Consider the following 22089-nt stretch of genomic DNA (forward strand, 5'->3'; position numbering starts at 1 on the left):
GAGGAGTGATCATCTACATAAAGAGAGAGGCCCTCATTCAGTCATATACCAAGGAGTTACAAAAAGAGGAGTGATCATCTACAAAAAGAGAGAGGCCCTCATCCAGTCAAATACCAAGGAGTTACAAAAGGAGGAGTGATCATCTACATAAAGAGGGAGTCCCTCATTCAGTCAAATACCAAGGAGTTACAAAAAGAGGAGTGATCATCTACATAAAGAGAGAGGCCCTCATTCAGTCAAATACCAAGGAGGTACGAAAAGAGGAGTGATCATCTACATAAAGAGAGAGGCCCTCATTCAGTCAAATACCAAGGAGTTACAAAAAGAGGAGTGATCATCTACATAAAGAGAGAGGCCCTCATTCAGTCATATACCAAGGAGTTACAAAAAGAGGAGTGATCATCTACATAAAGAGAGAGGCCCTCATTCAGTCAAATACCAAGGAGTTACAAAAAGAACAGTGATCATCTACATAAAGAGAGAGGCCTTCAGTCAGTCAAATACCAAGGAGTTACAAAAAGAGGAGGAGTTACAAAGGAGGTGATCATCTACATAAAGAGCAGTCAAATACCAAGGAGATACAAAAGAGGTGATCATCTACATAAGAGAGAGCCCTCATTCAGTCAAATACCAAGGAGGTGATCATCTACATAAAGAGAGAGGCCCTCATTCAGTCAAATACCAAGGAGTTACAAAAAGAGGAGTGATCATCTACATAAAGAGAGAGGCCCTCATTCAGTCATATACCAAGGAGTTACAAAAAGAGGAGTGATCATCTACATAAAGAGAGAGGCCCTCATTCAGTCAAATACCAAGGAGTTACAAAAAGAACAGTGATCATCTACATAAAGAGAGAGGCCTTCAGTCAGTCAAATACCAAGGAGTTACAAAAAGAGGAGTGATCATCTACATAAAGAGAGAGGCCCTCATTCAGTCATATACCAAGGAGTTACAAAAAGAGGAGTGATCATCTACAAAAAGAGAGAGGCCCTCATCCAGTCAAATACCAAGGAGTTACAAAAAGAGGAGTGATCATCTACATAAAGAGAGAGGCCCTCATTCAGTCAAATACCAAGGAGTTACAAAAAGAGGAGTGATCATCTACATAAAGAGAGAGGCCCTCATTCAGTTAAATACCAAGGAGTTACAAAAAGAGGAGTGATCATCTACATAAAGAGAGAGGCCCTCATCCAGTCAAATACCAAGGAGTTACAAAAAGAGGAGTGATCATCTACATAAAGAGAGAGGCCCTCATTCAGTCATATACCAAGGAGTTACAAAAAGAGGAGTGATCATCTACATAAAGAGAGAGGCCCTCATTCAGTCAAATACCAAGGAGTTACAAAAAGAGGAGTGATCATCTACACAAAGAGAGAGGCCCTCAGTCAGTCAAATACCAAGGAGTTACAAAAAGAGGAGTGATCATCTACATAAAGAGAGAGGCCCTCATTCAGTCAAATACCAAGGAGTTACAAAAAGAGGAGTGATCATCTACATAAAGAGAGAGGCCCTCATTCAGTCAAATACCAAGGAGTTACAAAAAGAGGAGCGATCATCTACATAAAGAGAGAGGCCCTCATTCAGTCAAATACCAAGGAGTTACAAAAAGAGGAGTGATCATCTACATAAAGAGAGAGGCCCTCATTCAGTCAAATACCAATGAGTTACAAAAAGAGGAGTGATCATCTACATAAAGAGAGAATCCCTCATTCAGTCAAATACCAATGAGTTACAAAAAGAGGAGTGATCATCTACATAAAGAGAGAGGCCCTCATTCAGTCAAATGCCAAGGAGTTAAAAAAAGAGGAGCGAACATCTACAAAAAGAGCGAGGCCCTCATCCAGTCAAATACCAAGGAGTTACAAAAAGAGGAGTGATCATCTACATAAAGAGAGAGGCCCTCAGTCAGTCAAATACCAAGGAGTTACAAAAAGAAGAGTGATCATCTACATAAAGAGAGAGGCCCTCATTCCAACTGAAGAAAAGAAAAATGTCTAAGTTAGGTGAGGAGTGATCCTCTATACAAAGAGAGGGGCCTTCAATCCAACTGAAGAAGAAAAAAAATGTTTACAGCTGACATGTAATGATAAGGAGTTATCGGCAAGAAAATAAAGGTAACACAACCTAACATAGGGCAGAGTGAATTAAGAGGGACCCTGAATGAGATAATTAGCTTCCAACAGTTGATATTTCCCATATCTGGAAAATTTTATATAATTTCTACTAAACAAGATGTCCCAGGGTACACAAGCTCATAGTACCAAAAGAGAGGATGATATTTAAGACCATATAAGAAACCTTTTGGCTTGGTACAGCTCATACATATTATACAATGAGAAGGACTATATTTACTCTCTGAGACTCTACCAATTGGGTAAGACTAGTCAGGGGCTATATATCATGAGAGCATGTATTTATACATAATATAATTGAACTGTGTCCAGTAATATTAATGGATCATGGTACAGTTTTAGTACAATTATGGACACCTGAGTATGATAACAAAAATAGGTAATGGCCCTTCCCAGCTCACCGCTTCAAGGAGAGATATAAAATATGTGTGTTAAAAATCTTGAAAGAGGCAATGAAGTCTTTAACTATCAAAAGGGGTCATTTAGTAGAAAAGTGTGAAAACTTGATAAAGGGATTTTAAAATTATGTTTCAAAATAAAGAAACATGACAATGGACTGTGAGTAACAGACTATATTTACAATGATTAGCAAGGATAAAGGCCCTGCAAATAAGGGGAGAAGTTTAACTCAAACAGAGATGTAAGAACTAGATGAGAGAAAGAAGGTAATAAAGCATTTGGAAATAATAAATAAATACAAGAAAAGATATCTGTATGTATATATGTATATGTACACACACACACACACACACACACACACACACACACACACACACACACACACACATAGGGTTCCTATTAGATGACCGAAGACGCATTCTTTCGAATGCATCTTGGTCGAACTTGAAAAGGCAAAATGACGAAGCGGCATATAAGCAAATTCTTTCCCTGAAAAAGAAATCAATTGGCTGCGTCCATTATTTTGCCATTTTCATCACTGTAATGCGATCTCAGAGTTGGTATATTTAAGTAGGGGGGTATGGGGGTGAAGCCCCCCACTTTATGTTATGTTTTAAGTGTTTTTTTTTTTTTTTTTTTGGAACAGCGATTTTTTCCCTTGGAAAAAAATCTCAGTTCTAAGCGCTCGGAGCTTGTAAGCTTTCGTTTAGAATGAGGTTGATAAATCATCGTTCATTTTTCTAAGCATTCCATGATTTAATATAGATCCCACATACACACACATATATATATTTGAAATAGCCACCAATCTCAAAAATAGTTAGCAAAGAAACTCAAGCAGCAGAAGGAGGAAAACAGAAACTTCGAAACCTCAAAATATATAATGTTCTGAAGGAACCAGCGAGAATTTTAATTGGACTGAGGGTTTGTATTAGGATCTCTATAAAGAAGCAGAAAACAGAAGGAGAAAAATACTAGATAATGTATGTGTTTGATTCCACAGAAGAATTAGAATTTTTTTAGGTTAACAGAACAGGAAGCAAATTATTTAACGGTGCCAATAACAATAAAATAATTGGTGGAACAAATTAAAAAGCAAGCAGTTAAATAGATCCTGTGGGAAGAAGGTTATGACATGCCCTACTCAATAAAATACTACAAAGAGGGCAGTTACCAGGACCTTGGAAAAAGTAGTTATGTAACCAAACTAACCATAACATTAGATGTTCAAATGATCACTGCTGCAGTAGCCTTCACTGTATGTATTATATCCTACTAAGGATATAACAGTCAACTAGCTTTCAAAGCTCCAGGGCACCTTCTACACACCCAAACTGCCTGGCAACTCAAGCTGAATTGACTAAAAGACAAGTTGGGGTGCCAAGCATTTCAGAGCTTTCCTGGCAATAGAGAGATGGTGACTGAGCCCTGAAAGGACAATGCTAGGAACAAAAAAATAAATAAAATTCCACATCCTGGCATAAAAATATGCTAAAAACAGGGGGGGGGGCAGAAGGGGGGGGAGCAGCTACTTCACCAGTGATCATTGAAACATGTACTGTTTTGGGACGTTTTACTTACACAACTGTACTGTGTTCATCATACTGATTACTGCTACAGTAGCCGTAGCTATATGGGCAAATTACTTTAGATAACTAAATTTGGAGGTGGAAGGAGAACAGTCTAGAAGCCCCTGGAGAATGGTTCTAGCAAAGGTTGATCTGGATCTAGAAAAGAAGCCAAGCTTATAGTGCTTTATAAACATATGTACAGATGACCAAGATGCAGCTTCTAGAATACTTCTAGAATCCAACCCTTTTCAAAAAGCTGTAGATGAAGCCCAGGCCCTGGTATAGTGAGCCTTGGACTCTGTCTGGAATAGTTTTGTTGTGATGATTATAGGAAAGATAGTAGACTTAGACAACCATTTGGATATTGTTTTGATGCAAGTTGTCCCTTCTTTTTACCTTCACAAGTGATGAACAATTGATCCGAAAATCTGAAAGATATAGTTCTGTCAATATAGTATCGGAGTTGTCTGCGGCTATCCTTTCTCCCTCATTTTTGGGTTCAGGAAAGAAAATGGGGAGATGGGTAACTTGCCTTAAAGTAAATCTGAATACCAGTTTAGGTATAAAAGAAGGATTAGATCTTAAAGAAATCCTGTCCATATGAAAAATTAGATACGATTGACTCACCACAAGAGCTTGCAGTTCAGATACCCTTCTTGCAGAGGTCAAAGCAATCAATAAAACTGTTTTCCATGTTAAGAACCTCAAGTCAGCCAGTTTAGCTAGTTCAAATGGAGCAAGTATTAGCTTCTCTAACAGAAAATTAAGATCCCAAGGAGGGGCCACCAGTTTTCTTGGAAGACTCTTAAATAAAACCTATTTCAAGAACATTTTGACATAAGACTGTATTGAAAGAAGAAGATCCATGGGCAGACATGCTGAAATGACCAGTAAATAAACCATGATAGAGGATTAAGAAAGACCATAGGATAGTAACTCATATACATATTGTAAAACTAGTGAGCAACTACCCCTGCATGGGTGGCACCAACTAGAAAACATTTTCCATTTGCTAATATATGATTTTCTACTAGCAGGCTTCCTTACCTCCATTAGTACCTGCTGCACATCCTCAGTAAACAGTGCCTAAAAGGAATTAGGACCCTAACATCCAGACAGTCAATTGAATATGATTGATGCTGGGGTATATAATATACCCCTGATCATGTTTGAGTAGATCCAGTCTGTGAGGAAGCTTGTGGTAATTGCCCCTGGCCATTTCCAAAAAAGCCTAAGCCAGAAGAGAGTCACCACAATGATCTTTTTGATTACTTCTGAATCTTCAAGTAACCTGGATATTAGTGAAAGTGTGTGTGTGTGTGTGTGGGGGGGGGGGGGGTAAAGCATATAGGAACATTTCCGTCCTAGGAAAAGAAAAGCCATCTATCTTCCTTCCAGGCCTTCTTGCATGGAGTTGCAGAGCAGAATCTTGCCAGCTGAATGTTCAGAGTGGAGGCAAAGAGGTCTACTTGAGGAACTCCCCACAGATGGATCAAATCTTGGAAGACTCCCCTAATCTAGTTTCTATTTGTGAGGGTCTGCCCTTGTCCTGCTCAACCTGTCTGGCACTCAGTTTAGCTGTGCTGTGAATCTATATCCCATACTAACAAGGCTAGTCTACTGATGGGGTAAGACCTGGTTCCCTCTTGCTTGTTGATATACCACATGACCGCAGTATTGTCTGCATTAACTTTAAGCGGTCCCGGGGACCATAGATGATTCAGACAGCTGAGTGCATTGATCAGGATAAACATCCCTTTTATATTTATGTGCTTGTATCTGTCCTTGTTGTCCCACACACCTTGCACATTTATCCTGCCTGAAACTGCTCCCTAAGCAAAGCCCACGGCATCTGTGGTGACTGACTGTTTTGGAACAGGGAAGGAGAAGGGAAGACTTGGATTTAGGACTATCTGTTGTTTCCACCAAGTGATTTCCCTTATGACAAACTCAAGCACTGGGATATGAAAAGACAAGGAGTGTTGGTGATGGGTCCAAAGAGACTTCAGATACCTTTCTCATGTGGAGTCTTGCCAGGGGTATCATGCGAATCATCATAGCCATGAGATCCAAAATCCCAAAGTATTTCCTCACAGTAACTGAAGTCTGAGTGGAAAACCCCAGAAATAGATCTACATATAGATCAAATTTTCCTGTGAAAGAAAAGCTCATTGAACTGTGGTGTCTAGTCAATATCACAGAAGGAAAATCCTGTGAGAAAAAGTCAAGAAAGACTTTTGAATGTTCTCTTAGAATCCCAGCTTGTGTAAGAGATCTCTCACCCATGAGAGAGAGAGAGAGAGAGAGATAGAGAGAGATTCCTAACACTTTGAAAAAGACTCTGTGGAGGGTCATAGGTTCATATGTGTTTACTAGGCTAACAACCACAAAGGCCTTTTTAAACCTAGCTATGCATCCCAAATCTCTGACAGGTTCTGATACCTCTGATAAGTGTAAGCATGGGCCTGGGAGATGAACCATTTACAGGTTACCTGTTTGCATTAGAGACATAGGTGCCAAACCAGGGATGAATTTCCATTTTCCCACCCAATTGTCCAAGTTGCACTTGAATTGGGTTAGGGAGGAACTCTGCTTCACATGGATGGGGAGCCTGTTCCATAGACAGGGTCGTCTCTGGGATACATACCTATCTCTCCAGCAGATCCTATTTATATCACAGGCAAGGTTTAAGTATTTAGAATGGGTAATTCTGCTACTGTTTGTTTTGTGGATATGTAAGAGATCCATCAGAGTGGGGTCTAACAATGCCCTGTATGCCAGGCATAGATCACCCCTCAAAAGCATGTAGGAGACAGAATAAAGGAATAGGGTCTTGAGGTGATCTGCATAGGACATATTGTTTATACTCTGTATTCTTTTAGTGAGGAACCTCTGTGGATGTTCCAGTTGTTGGATATGCCTGGTTAGGTACATACCAAAGGGGGAATTGTACTCAATGAAAAGTCTGGTGAATGCCGAATACAGTGGAACAATGACTTCCTTGGACTTAGATGCCATACCTTTGTTTATAAGTTGTGCAACATAGAATGATTTCCTCACTACTGTAGACATGTGATGATCAAAGTCTATATTACTATCTATGTGTGTCCCTAACTCTCTGACTACTGGGTCAACTCTAAGGGGGTGTGTTGTCAATATAATAGTTACCAGGGATGGATGGCTTCCCAAAGGATACTATTATACATTTCTTGGCATTTAGTTTTAGACCATGGCTCTGACACCAGCTGTTTGTCTGTGTCAGACCCTCCTGGAGAACATTTGTGTCAGTGTGAGATTCAATGACAGCTCCTAATTTGCAATCATCTGCAAATTTAGTCAGCCAGAGTCTACTGACATTGGCCTTGACTTCTGAGAAATAAATGCCAAAAGGATCGGACAAGGACTGATCGCTGAGGGACTTCACTTGTGAATGGCCACTTTGTAGAGCTGGACTCCCCAGTTCTAACTTCCTTGGTCCTGTCAGTGAGCCAGTTTGCTATCCACCGGGTGACATATGGGTTTGTACCTAACCTCTTGAGTTTGTCAATGATGCTCGAGTGGGGCATTGTGTCAAATGCCTTGGCCTGGTCAAGACAGGCAGTGTGAGCCATTTCGCCCTACACCATTGCTTTGGTGACCTTCTCAAAGAAGTCTTGATCTGCCCTTGATGAAACCAAACTGGGTTCTTTTCATGGCTTTACATATGACTAGTGAGACTTATGGGTCTGTAGATGGCCCAACTTTGTGCAGAGGGATGACTGTTGCTTTTCTCCATTCATGAGGCACGAAGCCTGTTTGGAGGCTACAGTTAAATAGTCATTCCAGAGGCCCTGATAGGTCATGTTTCATGCTATTTAGAAGGCATCCTGGGATATTGTCTGGGCCCATTGATGCAGTGTTCTTGGTCTTAGAGAGAGCATTAAGGACCTGTTCCCTAATGATAGTAGGTGGAGTTATATTTGATGATATTTCCAGAGGGAAGGTTGAGGGGAGAGAGGAGTAAAGCTGGAGTTGAATTTATCAGCCAGGAGGTTTGCTATATCTTCTGACTCAGTATAGGTGGCTCCATTTACACTGAGCTCTGCACACAATTGTGTATTGCCTTTGAGATTGTGGACATAGCTAAAGAATGCCCTGTGGTTGTCCTTGGCCTGGGAGACCAAACTTACTTCAAATTTGGGTTTGGTAGACTTCATCTGTCCTCTGAGTTGTTTGTTTAATTTGATGAGCATGCTTTTATCCTGCTGGGTGCTGCACCTCCTAATTTTTGCCATGGTTTTCTTCCTCCTATTCTACATCCAAATGATTTTGTGATTCCACCAGGGTGGCTTGTTTTTTTAGTTAGTTTTGCACTTCTTCCTGGTGGGTATAGCTGCCTCTATGCAGCTATTAACATGCTTACACAGGGTTTCTGTGAACAGTATTATATACACAGACATGTTCTCATGTTTTATAGGGGCTTGAAATTTTGCCAGGTTCTCACTTAATAGCAGGAGGTTAGCCTTAGAATAGTTCCTGAATATTAGTGGTTTAGCTGGGGGTCCAGGTTTTATTTTTACTTCAAAGGAGACCATTTTCTGGTCTGACCTTACCAGGGATGGCATATTACAGTAGGGGGTGTGCAGCACCCTCCCATATTAGTGAGGACCAAATCCAGTATGGTTGCACTCCTGGTTGGTGTATTGACTATCTGGTCCAGGGAGTTTGTGTTTACAAAATCCAGAAATCTCTGTGAATATACGTTTTATGTTGTATAGGATTCCCAGTTAATTGTGGGATAATTAAATTCACCCATGAATATGGTATTGGGTTGGATGGTTAGTTTCTAATAAGCTTAAATACATGGCATGGGTTTCCTGGGTCATAGAGGGGGGACCTATAGCTTGCAAGAAAGTGGTATTGGATTTTACCTATGGTGATTTGACCATGGAGCAGCTCAAGTGCATTGTCCTGCTTAACCAGCCTTGAAGTATATTTATTTTTGATGTAAATAGAGACACCTCCACCTTTAGTCCCTGCCTGTGAAGTAGTTGGTCAAAACGTGTGGAAGGCATTATAGCCTTGCACTGTTGATGTGATCTTCGTGGCTTTAAGCCACGTCTTAGTGACCACACAGACATCAGCATTCTCTAGGGTAAAGAGAGCTGCTAGGGAGTGGAGTTTTTTGTTTAGACTCCTAGCATTGAGCAGTAATACCTTTAGATTTTCTTGATTTTGATTTGCTATGTTGGAAGTACTTTCAGTTTGGCATTGCCTAAAAAAGGCACTATGGGGAAGACAATGTTTTAGCTAATACTCAAAAGCATAGAGGGGAAAGGTGCAGACCATCCCTGGCAAAGCAGCGTGGTCTGTTGACCATCTCCTTCCATGCTGACAAATATTGCACCCCCTTATAATGACACCAGAAACTAAGCCAATTATTAAAGTCAATCATCTTTTGTTCGTATTGTGGCATCATCCTTGGAGAAGGTAAAATGCTGCTCAATGCTAGGCTTATACCAGCCTGAGACACATATTCCGAGAGCTCCATGATGTCCCTCTTCATATAGTCTAGGTAGGTACATCTCAGGTCATTTACTCCCACATGGACTATGGCTGAGGCACATTGGTAATTGTGATCCAGTGACCTGAGTGCATGTGTAATGTGGCAGATCCTAGCTCCTGATAAGCAACTGACTGTAACTTTCTCCTTACTCAGCCTGGTGAGAGGGACATCAGTGTGTCTCATGATGGCGTCTCCAGTGACTAGAATTGTGGATTGTGTGTTAACTTGCCTTATAGGCTGAGAGGTAGAGAGTCCATGAGATGTAGCTCTATGTGTTGATGTGGGTGTTGTTTTGAAAGAGTGCATTTGGGGCTGCTAAAGGTATTTCTTATGTGTACTTTGACTACAAGGTCTTTATGGTTTAGGAAGGTTGCATGTAAGTGCTTCAGTATATGTGAGTCTATATGGCTGCCTTGAATTGTGTGTGGTGGGTGCAGCATGTGTACTACTGACAACCTTATTGACATTAGGAGTACTTTTATGTGAGAGCTTTGCCTCCAGTGACATTGTGTAAATACATCTCTCACATACCATATCAGTTTGTTTGAGAATTAAATAGTTGTTTCTAAACATGACACAATTTCTATATTGCCTCAGGATGCCCATACCCACCAAGCCGGTAACTGAGACAGTAGGAATGTTCATATCCATGGCAACTGACCCTTTTTTATTGATTAGACTGCTGAAGTGAGAATATCAGTCACTGCCAGGAGTATCCAGTTTGCAACTATGTGGACAGTGCTTGGCACTACAAACTAGTTGTTCTGTGTGCAACTAGGTATTGGAGAAATTTCAATTGTGCCTTTGTAGGAAATATGTCACTCAACGTGTCTGAGTCTGTACAGAGCACTGCCAAACATAAGCAAGTTGTCTAAATATGGAAAAATGTGGATACCCTGTAGCCTGCGATGAGTTATAACTGGATCTAGTCAATCTGTGAACACTCTTGTTGCAGTAGATAGTCCCAAGGGTAAGGCAGAGAACTGATAATGTAGTCCAAGCACACAAAACCTTAAGAAACACCTGGAGTCTGGATTAATATGAATGGGATGATAAGCATCTTTTAAATGCAATTTTTACAAGGAAAGCTGAATGAGGAAGAAGAGGTAACAGGTTGTGAAGTGATATTGTTTTGAATTTGGGTACTATCACAAACAGGTTTAGTAAAGAAAGATCCAAAACTGGTCTCTCAGTTTCTTTCATTGGTACTAAAAACATCTTTGGATAAACACCCTTTCCCACCTGGGAAGGGGAACTGGTTCTATCATTCCCTGTGATAGCATGTGATGAAGAACAGGTGGAAACATGAGTCTTGTCTGGAGGATGAGGAATTACTCCCTGGAATGTAGGAATTTCCTCCCAGCGACATCAGTAACCTTGATGAATGATCTTCAGAACCCATTTGTCTGAAACTATTTGTTGCCAAACATAAAAAGTGGAGATTCAGACTTTCTGGAAGAAAAAAAAGGGGGGCACCCAGGGTGGGAGGGGAGAATAAAAATCTCCTAAATAGTCATTCTGACTTATTGGAGTGTCCTTGGTTCTGGGAGTTTCCAGAATTCTTCTTGGAGCCCCATTGTCATGTAGACGTCTGTTTATCTGTATTTTGCTGAAACTATTTTATTATTATTTTTTTTTTACCAAAATTGAATGAGGTGTTAGAGAATCCCTTAGAAAACTTGGAAAAGGATGGGTGAAAAATCTTAGAGATTCCCTGTATCAGCTTACCCCCTTTCATCAGGGTCCCTATTAATTATTTGAACTTTTTAAAGTTCGAATGTCATATGGTCGACAACATATGATCAAACTTTAAAAAGTATGAAGGTGAAAAGCAATGGCTCCGTACGGAGCAGAATGGGAAAATTTCCCTTTTCTGTACTGAAGTGTGATCTCGGAGTACGTATATTTAAGTTGGGGGATGCAGGGGGGCTTGCCCTCCCGCTCAGAGCATTGAGGTAATTTTTTTTTTTTTTATATATTCAATGTTTCAAACTTCACTCATATGTTGTCGAACATATACATATGAGGTTCAAAGTTTTGAAACTTCAAATATATAATATAGATCCTTTCATCATACCTTTTGATCACATCTGCAGCAGAAGGGACAAAAACTAAATCTCTGTCCAAAGAAGACTTTAAATCTCATCCTTAACATCATTTGGGAGGTTCTAAGAACACAGCCATGCAAACCTCCTCAAAAGAGTTCCAGTAGCCACAGCCCTGGAAGACGTATCAACACAGTCATCCATACACTGTAAATAATGACTATGACTTGAACAATAGAATAAATGAAATTATTTAAGGCACATGTTTTACTCACACTAAGAAACTGCAACTAAAACATTCCTCATGTTTTCACAGCTAGTCAGAACAAACCGTAACATATGAGCCTGACAATTCAAAATTCTGAAAATCAAAGTTGCAGAAGTATACACTTTTTCGCATACTTTATCAATAATCTCCCCATCTTTATCAGAGAGAGTAGGCTTGGAATTCGCTAAATGTTTAGCAGCAGGATTAATTGAAGTTATAGCTGCTGAATCAGGTTTGGAAAGAGTGTATAAAAACTTAGAAGAATGGTGAACTTTATACATCCTATCTGCCTCTTAGGAGCAACTGGCTGACTGTCAGGAAAACTGCAGGCAGTAAGACACATATCTTCCAAAGCATACAGAACTGGAGGAATGGATGCAGGCTTTGGAAATTCCTTCTGTAACAGCTTATGGTATTTTCTGAAGGACCGACAAACAGTGTTCTTCCACTGAAAACACTGGCACATTCTAGAAACAGTCTCAGAGAAATAGAACTGTATGTGGTACACCAGAGGGATCCAGGTGAGTGACCATGGATTGTTCCATGGTCAATTTAAAAATAGTGCTTCTTTCCCTAAGAAACCAAACGGAAAATGCCAGTAAAATCTAAGTCTTTAAAAGTCCCTTTTTTCACAGACAAACCCAATAAAAAACTATTTAAAACAATTCACCTGCCCCACAAAGTAGAATTAACACAATTTTCCACAGAAAAATTGGATTTCAGTTACTTTAAACAACTTTTAAACTGACAGGATAAAAGAGCTCCTGCTTAAAAATACAGTGCAGTCTCATGACAGTCTGTTAAAGCACAGACTAATAGCTTTAAAATAAATGTCTTGAAGAGGAAAGTATTAATAATTAACAACAAATTATTGAATGGAAGTTTTTTCTCCAAAGGAACTTATCTGCCAGCACAGGAACAGCACAAGCTGACAGTCGATCCTGAAAAGCCTCAGAGGAGTGTAACTCTTCAGCAGAAGTAAAGCTCTGAAGGGTTTGGTGCCCAAACTCTAAACTTGTTTTTTAGTCAGCTCAGGTTGAATTGCAAGACAGTTTGGGTGCAAAGAAAGTGACCTGAAGCTTTGGAAGTTGGTCAGATGTTATATCCCTGGCAGGGTATAACCCAGAATTTAACTCATAAGGCTACTGCAGCAGTGATCAATATGACGAACACCAGAAGTGATACTAATAAAACCAAAAGAAGGTAAAGACCAATGGATCCTGTTTTGCACAGGCTTATTTTTATTTTAATCATGACTTCAAAACTTTTATTGCGATAATACTGCAAGGTTTGGCAATACTTTCACCAAAAACTGATAAACCTAGATTAATGTGGGTTTGTGGACTGCAAACAAACCTTTGATGATATTGACAAAAATGATGATGGAGGAAGAAGCTGAATGTAAAATATTGCCATTATTAGAAATAAACTTAGATGCTGAAAAGGCTTTCAACAGGATCTACTGAGTTTACCTCCAGTAGTTAGCATTGATGTAGGGATTTAGGTTCTCTGGTGACATGATTAAGTTATTTAGAGACATCTATCAAAATTAATCAGCTAGTGTCAAGATAAGGGGGCCCTCTTACAACAGTTTATATTAAAATGATTTACCAAGCAAGGATGCTCTCTCTTTACCCACTACTGTCTGAATTATATTTGGAATCATCACCAAAAAAAAAAAAAAACTCTACAATTAGAAGATATAGGTGGGGGAAGCAGGAGGGAAAATAGCATTGCTTGTGAATGACCTCATACTTTTTTCACCTAGACCAGAACAGGACATACCGTTTTCACAATGTTGAAAGAAATCGGGACCTGGAAGGAAATAGGATAAATGGAGGTAAAACTAAAGCGATAGCAGTGAAATATGTTTCCATACTTGACTTGGTACATCAATATCACACCACATTTACATAGTCACTTCAAAATAAGATATATAGCAAACGAAGACAGCTAAAGACATGTGAGAGGAAAATTATGGTTTTGGACCTGGATAATAAAATAGTGGTCATACAGAAGTTAGTTGTCCCTCTAATCCTGTATCTAATTCTATATCTTGGACAGCACTTTTATCAATCAGAAGTGATCTTATGGACACTACTGCAAAAAGAATTAAAGAATTCCATTTGGGAGGGTAAAACACCCATGATGAGCTGGGATAAACTGATTCTTCCAATGGAAAAATGGGAACTGTGGCTCGCAAATGTGCAAAGTTATTACTGAGCAATACAGATAATGTTAGTTTATATACCTCAGTCTGAGCAACACAATGCAAAATGGAAAAAAAATGATGCTTACACAAGAAGGCAACAACCAGAAAACAACAAGGTTAGGTATATAGTTACAATCTTTGGCAGGAGACTGACAAAATACATTAAGGCATGTATATCTCATAGGAAAGAGCATATTAAGAACCAAAGAAATGGAATCTTGGAAAATAGAGGTGTGCAATCAGTAGAAACTGGCTACAACACTGGAATGCCCTAAAGAGGTCATATGCATATATACCATGGATGTTTAAGATAATACACATTGAAGACTAGCTCAGTTGGGTCTTTCGTGTAGCTTTTATTGAATGGTTTGCCTGTGTGACAGTTGTTTGGAATATTTTGCATGCACCCTTATATTTATGGACATCAGGCTTGATTTTAAGTTCTGTATTTCTAAAGTATAGCAAAACAATCTACTTATGCTGTAGTGTCGAGGTCATAAAAAAAGGCTGAAACATGCATGTCTACAGCTAGTGGTGTTTGGCTTTACTGGCTTGAATGTATCTGTGACAAAAGCTAGCTGGAATTTTGTAAATAATCATATGTCATTTGTGAATATCAACATGATTCATATGCTTATGTTATAAATGTATTAGAACTGTATGTTGTCTGTATATCAAACTGCTGGCACAGAAGTGTGTGTTGAAAATGTTTGTTAAGTACTAAGCTTAAAGATGTATCCACAGTGTACCCTACTGGAAAAGAACAGAAATGTATATACACTATTGTAACTGTGTAAATGTATATATTTTAACAGTGTAAACTGGAACATAGATGGTTAACTTGCAAAACTTCAGAAAAATAGTTGAAATTACATTTTATAACTGCACCTTTAAAGATGGTTTCAATGCAGCAAGGAGACAGGATGTCTAAAACAAGGGATCCTTCCGCATTGTCTTGTAAGTGTTTTATTGTTTTATGTCTTCCAGCAGATGCAAAGATCTGAGGGCTATGTATTTTCACAGGCAGCTGCTAAAGGCTGGCAGTTTCTAGCAATGGGGGTTTAACGAGAACTAAATTCAGATGACAAGAAGTGATGTCATCCTGCAAGCTAACCCAGCAGTAATATTTGAGATATTAATTTAAGAACTCTCTGAGAGAGACAATGTGTTCTGTATTTTGTCTTTGACCTAATAAGAAGACCCATTCACCACACTTGCCTTGCTCTGTAAGTAAGTTAACCAGGGTACAGTAACTTCTTTTAGATATAGTCAGAAATATAGCTGAGCTTAATTTAGATGTTTTTTTTTATTTATTTGAGACTGCCCGGCAATGTTGTTATAAGTATTTCCTGTGACTTTGAACTCTGATGTAACTGTGATTATTTACTGAGTATTTTCTTGTTCTTTTATTATTATTATTATTATTATTATTATTATTATTATTATTATTAATAAATATATTTAAACATCATTGTGGCTGATATTTGTGAGACATATTTAAGTTCTGAGAGTATTTGCATATTTATTTGGTGAAACTGTGGGCCACTCCTAATACCCTTGCTCTTGGTCAAACTACCATTTGTATTAATCGTAACATTACACAGTAAGATTGGACACCTTTGTTAAGGGCCTTAAAGTAGCTGATATGGAATGACTGGTGGCAGTAATAACTACCTTATAGTCTGGGCAGAAAGGGGCATAGCTAGTAAACCTGTGCCAGCCTTTCCCAGGCATGTGTGTGTATAAATCAAACCTCAAAGAGTGTGTGTGTGTGTGTGTGTGTGTGTGTCAGCTACTTGAGTAGGGACATGAAACACTGGTTGGACAGAGAGGGTGCTGGAGGCCTTGGTTTGGTCACTCAGCTGAGATCTCAACTCTATAGCTGTGCCAGTGGGGAGTCTTATTGGGGATCTGGAGAAGGAAAGAGAAACCAGCCCCAGACTGACTGTGGTCTCTGTGTGCTCTTAAGGGAAATTTCACTTGATGCAGAGAGCTGCATCTGGAAATACTGTGTGCACCTGTCATCCTCCCAGTGTTTATGTCCCCCACTGTTGCCAGTGGTGAGGATTAAGGCTCCTTGATTACTAGGCCAGTGGTGGGGCATCACATATTAATTGGTTGGCAGTGGTGGGATATCCATAGGTTCATAGGTTGGTACTAAGCTATTGGCCCTAGGGCCTATACAAGCCTAGCCGTAACAATTCCCTAGATATTTCTTTCCACAGTATTTACTTCCCTGGACCCCTGTCTAGCAGGGTTTTTTTTTTAGTTAGTGAAATTGAATCTCTTATTCTTCATCATGTCTACCCCAATTTTCTTATCTTGCACTAGCATAATGGTTCCACTGGGGATCGAACCCAGGACCTTCTGTGTGTGAAGCAGACGTGATAACCACTACACTACAGAACCTGCTCATCCACATATTTGGATTCAGTGGTGTGGATATTGCATTGCTGTAGCCTGTAAACAGTGGTCATTGAAGAAGGTGCTTGTACTCTCAATCAGCCACACAGTGAACATTCAGAGTTCCATACCACGATTGTTTTATTTTTGTTGTTAGCTTAGTTAGTCAAGGAGAGCAGGCAATAATGTCAGCATTGGAGTATGGCAAGCTGACAAAGAGCCATTTGACTGAGATGTGCCTAGCCAAAGGACTGGGGCATGCCAACCTGACTAAAGCAGAAATGAATGCAGCCTTGGGCACAGCTGCATCACAGATCAGCAACTAGGAAGACAATCAGGCTAGCCTTGGAGATCTACAACTCTCAGAAAATGGACAGTTCAACCTTTCCACAGAAGACTTAAAAAATCTGTCTGGAGTTAAAGAGACTTGAACTGGAGGCCAAACGGTTAGAACTAGAATCAGCAGAGAGACTGCAGCATTTGGAGGCTGAAGAAAAGGAGAAACAGATGGCACTAGAATCAGCGGAGAGACTGAAACGTCTGGAAGCTAAAGGGAATGAGAGGCAGAGGCAACATGAGAAGGAGATGCTGACTCTTTGCCAGGGTCATGGATATAATGGGGAAGGGAATAACCGAACCTCAGAAGCAACAGAGGTCAGTAAATTTCTTCCACAATTTACAGGTGGTGATAATTTTGATAGTTTAATTCATATGTTTGAAAGGGTATGTAAACAATATAATGTTGACCAAGGGCTCTGGGTATGTTTTCTGACCCCTTACTCCATGGTAAAGCTGTAACTGCTATTTCTAAATTGCCTGATACTGATTGCTTAAATTATAATACTGTTAAAAATTGTTTGTAGGAGTGTTTTAATTTAACACCTGAAGCTTATAGAAAAAAGTTTCGTGAGCATAGACACAAGGCAGTTGAAAGTGTGTGTGAATATATTGCTGAGTTAAGCACTTATCTTCATAGGTGAGTGAGTGAGTGAGTGAGTGAGTGAGTGGGTGACAGGTCACCACTTTTGAAGGGCTGGCAGACCTTTTGGTGAGGGAACAAGCCTTTAGCACTTTGCCTGAGAACATGAGAATCTGGTTAGCAGATAGGCAATGCAATACTGCAGATGAGTTGGGGAAGAAGGGAGACCTATACCTACCAAGCAGGGCATCACTGCACAGGAAAGGGATACCCAGTGCTGCTCATGGGTCTAAGGGAACCCATGGTGGGTGGCCTAAACTGCCCCAACAGAGTCCGCCAGTAGTAGGGGAAACCACTAGTCCAGGTACACATCCAGCACCAAGGGTTAAATGTTTTAAATGCAACCAGTGGGGCCATGTAGCATATAGATGTCCATGGAGGCAAGGTGGGGAACAAAATGTGGGAGACCCAGTAAGTGGAAATGACAGAATGCCAGCAGTAAGTTGTTTGGAGACAACAAGGTTACCAAACTACCACAAGAGGTTATATCCTATCTTAGTAAATGGGAAAGAAGCCACTGCTAAGAGAGACACAACCTCTGATCTAACCATTGTGAAGCCTGCAATGGTTAAAGAGGAGCACTACTTGCTTGTTCAGTCTACTCCAGTCAGAGCTTTAGGAGGGACCCCATTCCAAATACCTGTGGCTATAGTTCACTTTGACTGGGAGTGTGGAAAAGGAAGCAAGTAGGGGGTTTTGAGGATATCCCTCCAGATGTCCTGATAGGGAATGATTTTGATAATTCAGTACCTTGTGTGCATGCAGTTACATGAAGTCAGGCTTGGAGACAGGCATGTGTGTCTTATAGCCTGGGGAGGGACCCAGAACGACTTCACACCTGAAGCCAGGACTGATGAGGTGGCTACTTCAAGGAGTGAGCTACCCTGTAGCAGTGAGACTGAAGGTAAGCCACAGCTGCTTGTGGGCACTGATGTTCCCTTGGACAGAGTGACTGCAAGGGCAGACATGAGTAATAGTACCCAGGCTGACAGCAAGGCACTGCTATCAGAGGATACCAGACTTCCTATGGAATGGGAGCTGGGAAGGGTTACCAAGAGAGAGTTGAGAGAGGCTCAGCTCTCAGATCCTACATTACAAGACCTGAGGGAGGTAGCCAGTAAGGCACCTGACTGTCATGGAAAAGGGGAATCTGTATATTGGGACAAAGGGTTACTGTATAGAGAGTAGACCCCTGAGGGGGGGGCTAAAGGGTGAGAAAATACAGTAGTTGGTAGTGCCCAGAGCCTGTTTTAAGACTAGAGTTAAATAATGACTCCAGGGGTCCTGATAAGTCATATTTTAGACTATTCAGGAGGCATCTTGGGATGTTTTTGGGCAGACTGAGCCTCCAGGGGCCCTGATAAGTCAAATTTTAGGCTATTCAGGAGGCATCTTGGGATGTTTTCGGGCAGACTGAGGCTGTCTTATTTGATTTAGTGAATGCAGCCAGTACATGCCTCCTAGTTACAGTTGGAGGGGTTATGTTTGAGGGTATTACTGGGGCGATGGTTGGGGTGAGAAGGGGGAAAAGCTGGAACTGAATTTTTTCGTTAACAGGTTTGCTATATCACCAGGATCAGTAAACACAGCACCATTAACCACCAGTTTAGCACATTGCTACATGTTCCCCTCGAGGTTTTGGACATAGCTGCAGAAGGTCTTATGTTTATCTTTCACCTGGGGGGATACATGAACATCATAGCTGGTTTTGCTTGACTTAATTAGCCCTGTTAGTTGCCTATTTACTTTGATGAAAGAGTCCCATGACTGCCTCTGTAAAAAAATGTTGCTGTTTGCCTTTTGTTTTGCATGAAATATCCCTAGACTGTGATTATAGTCTTTGTTCTTATTTGAAGTTAGTTTCTCCCAGGTGGATTCTGTTGTGCTAAATGCAGTAAACACTACAACATCTGACTGGCTCTGGGAATGGGAATCTCAAAAAAATGACTGTCTGGGACTTCCAAGATGGATGCATATTGGGCAACAGCTTAATTCTAGCTTTCCCAGTATGAAAACAGAAACTCAACAGAAAAGGCCAGTAGACTTTTGTTTTTATGGGTAAATTTCAGTAATTGGCTAGTAAGTGTACTGTCTGGATGCCAGGAAAAATGAAATACTGAGCACCTGAGAAAAAATCAGCTGCAAAAAGTGAGGAAGTAACACTGACTGGGGAATGTTCTGCAGCTGCTCAGCAAAAATCAATGAAACCTCCAGACATGACTTACAGTAACCTAAAGGAAGATACAAGACAACTGCACACAGACCTGGTTAAAATAAAGAAAACACTGATATAGTACATTAACACAAGCAAACAACAAAAGGCTGGAAAATGGAAGCAGCTTTAAACAGCTATTCAGATGAGGTGATAAAGCTGCAAAAATCAGAGGATGAAATGAAGAAAAGGCTGGCTGAATATGAAACTGCTCAGAAAGAGATGTTTCAAAAAATAATATAATTAGAGAACAGATCACATAGGGAAAACCTATGATTTTCAGCTATACCAGAGAAACTGGAAGGAACAGACCACATTAATTTTATGAATGCGCAAATAAGCAACTGGACTGATATTCCACAGCAAGAGTTGTTAGTTGAAAAGGCACATTTTGTGTATGCTCCAAACCTGGCTATGAGAAAGCAACCTAGACCTTTAATAGTAAAGATGCAATCCTACCAGGAGTTGCTCCTGACAAAACTGTGGCAGAAAGACAAAATACTAAAAGTGGGAGACAGCAGAGTGTTTGTGGAGAATGATTACTCATTGTACACCAGGAAATTTATTTCACTGTTCAGGAAATGTTGAGATGTAAGTCTGAGATTCAAACTGCTGTACCCAGCTGTCTCAAGGTATTCTTTCCTGGAGGGGCAAAATAATTTTTGATGAAGTACATGTTAGGGAGGAAATATAAAAGTGTGACAGAAAGTGAGCTGTGAAACAGTAGGAAATTCTGCTTCTTGTTCTTCTGATAATAGAGACAACAGACCTTTGAAATCTTTTCCACTGTTTTAACAGAAAATATTGGAGAGAAGGAAGGGAACATGAGAGTTGACCAGAAGATTTGAGAGTACATTGGAAATGAAACATAGATAAGATTTGAGAGATGGAGATGAACAGTAATAAAACCAGTAACATAATAAGGGATTACAATGCAATAATTATATTTGTGAACTCTGACAGAACAAGACAATCTGGAAATATTGGACTTTTTCAGAATCTATTGGGCTTGTGGGGACTCTAAAGAATATGCCCTAGTTCATGTCATTAATGTTTGGAAAAAATGCTTTGGGGGGTAAGTTAATTGCAAGTAAAGAAAACATTTTTTCTTAATAGTACTATTTTTGTGGTGTATGGGCTTCTTTGCATGTTATAAAGTAAAGTTTTCGCAGTTATTTTTAAGCATAATGGGGATTGTAAATCGGTATTGCTGTTCTTTTTTTTTCCTTTCTTCCTCCCTTCTCTTTCTTCTTCTTGTTCAGTTTTAAGAAATGCAAGCACTGAAATATAAAAAAACAAAAAGCCTGGTTAAAAAAACATGACAAAAGAAAAATCAATGTGCTTTTTCTCATTCTTGCATGGGAGAATGATTGGATTAAGGACCTTAGACTTATTTAGTAACACATTTTAAAAGAAAGCAAGTAAATGAAAAAGAATATTGAATATTATGAGGTTCTTTTTCTAGCAAATTAATGTATGCTTTGTAGCAATTCTGTATCTGGCCCTCATGTCTCTATGGAAATAAGCTGATAAAGACAAATTGAATGTCTGGTTCTCGTGTCTCCATGAAGACAATCTAATAAAGAGAAATTGGTTACAGTCCGGTGGAGAGTGATTGGCTAGGAGAACAAAAAAGAGAAACTGGCTAGCAGTTAATGTTCTCTTAAAGTACTCAGAGGTTTTTCCAAGCTTGGAGAGCTATGAAGATAAGACAAAACCAGTTAGCACTTAGTATAAGCAGAGACTGCACCATGTGTCTTAGCATGGATAACCTTTCTTTTAGGTTAACTCAAGTTTGTGAATGTGGCTGTCAGTTTGGGACACTTGTTCCTATTAGGAGGGTAAAGCTTCAGTATTTGAAGATGTACATAGTTTTGTGTGTTAGTATTAAATTAATATGTTTTAGGGGACTATTGGGGGTTCATTTTTTTTGAGGGGCTTTCAATAAAACAAAAAGTTTTGCAAGAAGTGACATAGGCTGAAATGGATATGACAACAACAATATAAAAGTTCAACCTGCCAAACGCGTATGCATGTAACACAAAAGCTGGAACCAGACATTTAACAAAAAATGTGTTATACATAAAAGGTGGGAATAATAACATTTTAATACAATGGTGATTTCTGTAATATCTTTAAATGCCAATGGTTTCAAATATAAATACAAAAAAGAAAGAATAGAGAACTATTTTAAAAATGAAGAGTACAAATAGCTATGTTGTAGGATACACACTTGGAAAGAACTGAATATTTGAATTTGATAAAGAAAGGTTTTTCAAAGGAAAAGAGGAGTACTTATATTAATTGCAAAATGAGCTGCAAT

At 39.6% G+C, this 22089-nt stretch overlaps 1 non-coding gene across 1 annotated transcript; it reads right to left on the reverse strand.

The window, feature by feature from the left end:
- Positions 1–16508: 16508 nt before the first annotated feature.
- On the reverse strand, positions 16509–16581 carry TRNAV-CAC. Its single transcript has one exon. It is a non-coding gene; the product is annotated as a tRNA-Val (tRNA).
- Between the last annotated feature and the right edge of the window lie 5508 nt (positions 16582–22089).

Source organism: Protopterus annectens, chromosome 7.part1, assembly GCF_019279795.1.
Source record: "Protopterus annectens isolate FY-2018-M chromosome 7.part1, PAN1.0, whole genome shotgun sequence".
NCBI lineage: Eukaryota > Metazoa > Chordata > Ceratodontiformes > Protopteridae > Protopterus > Protopterus annectens.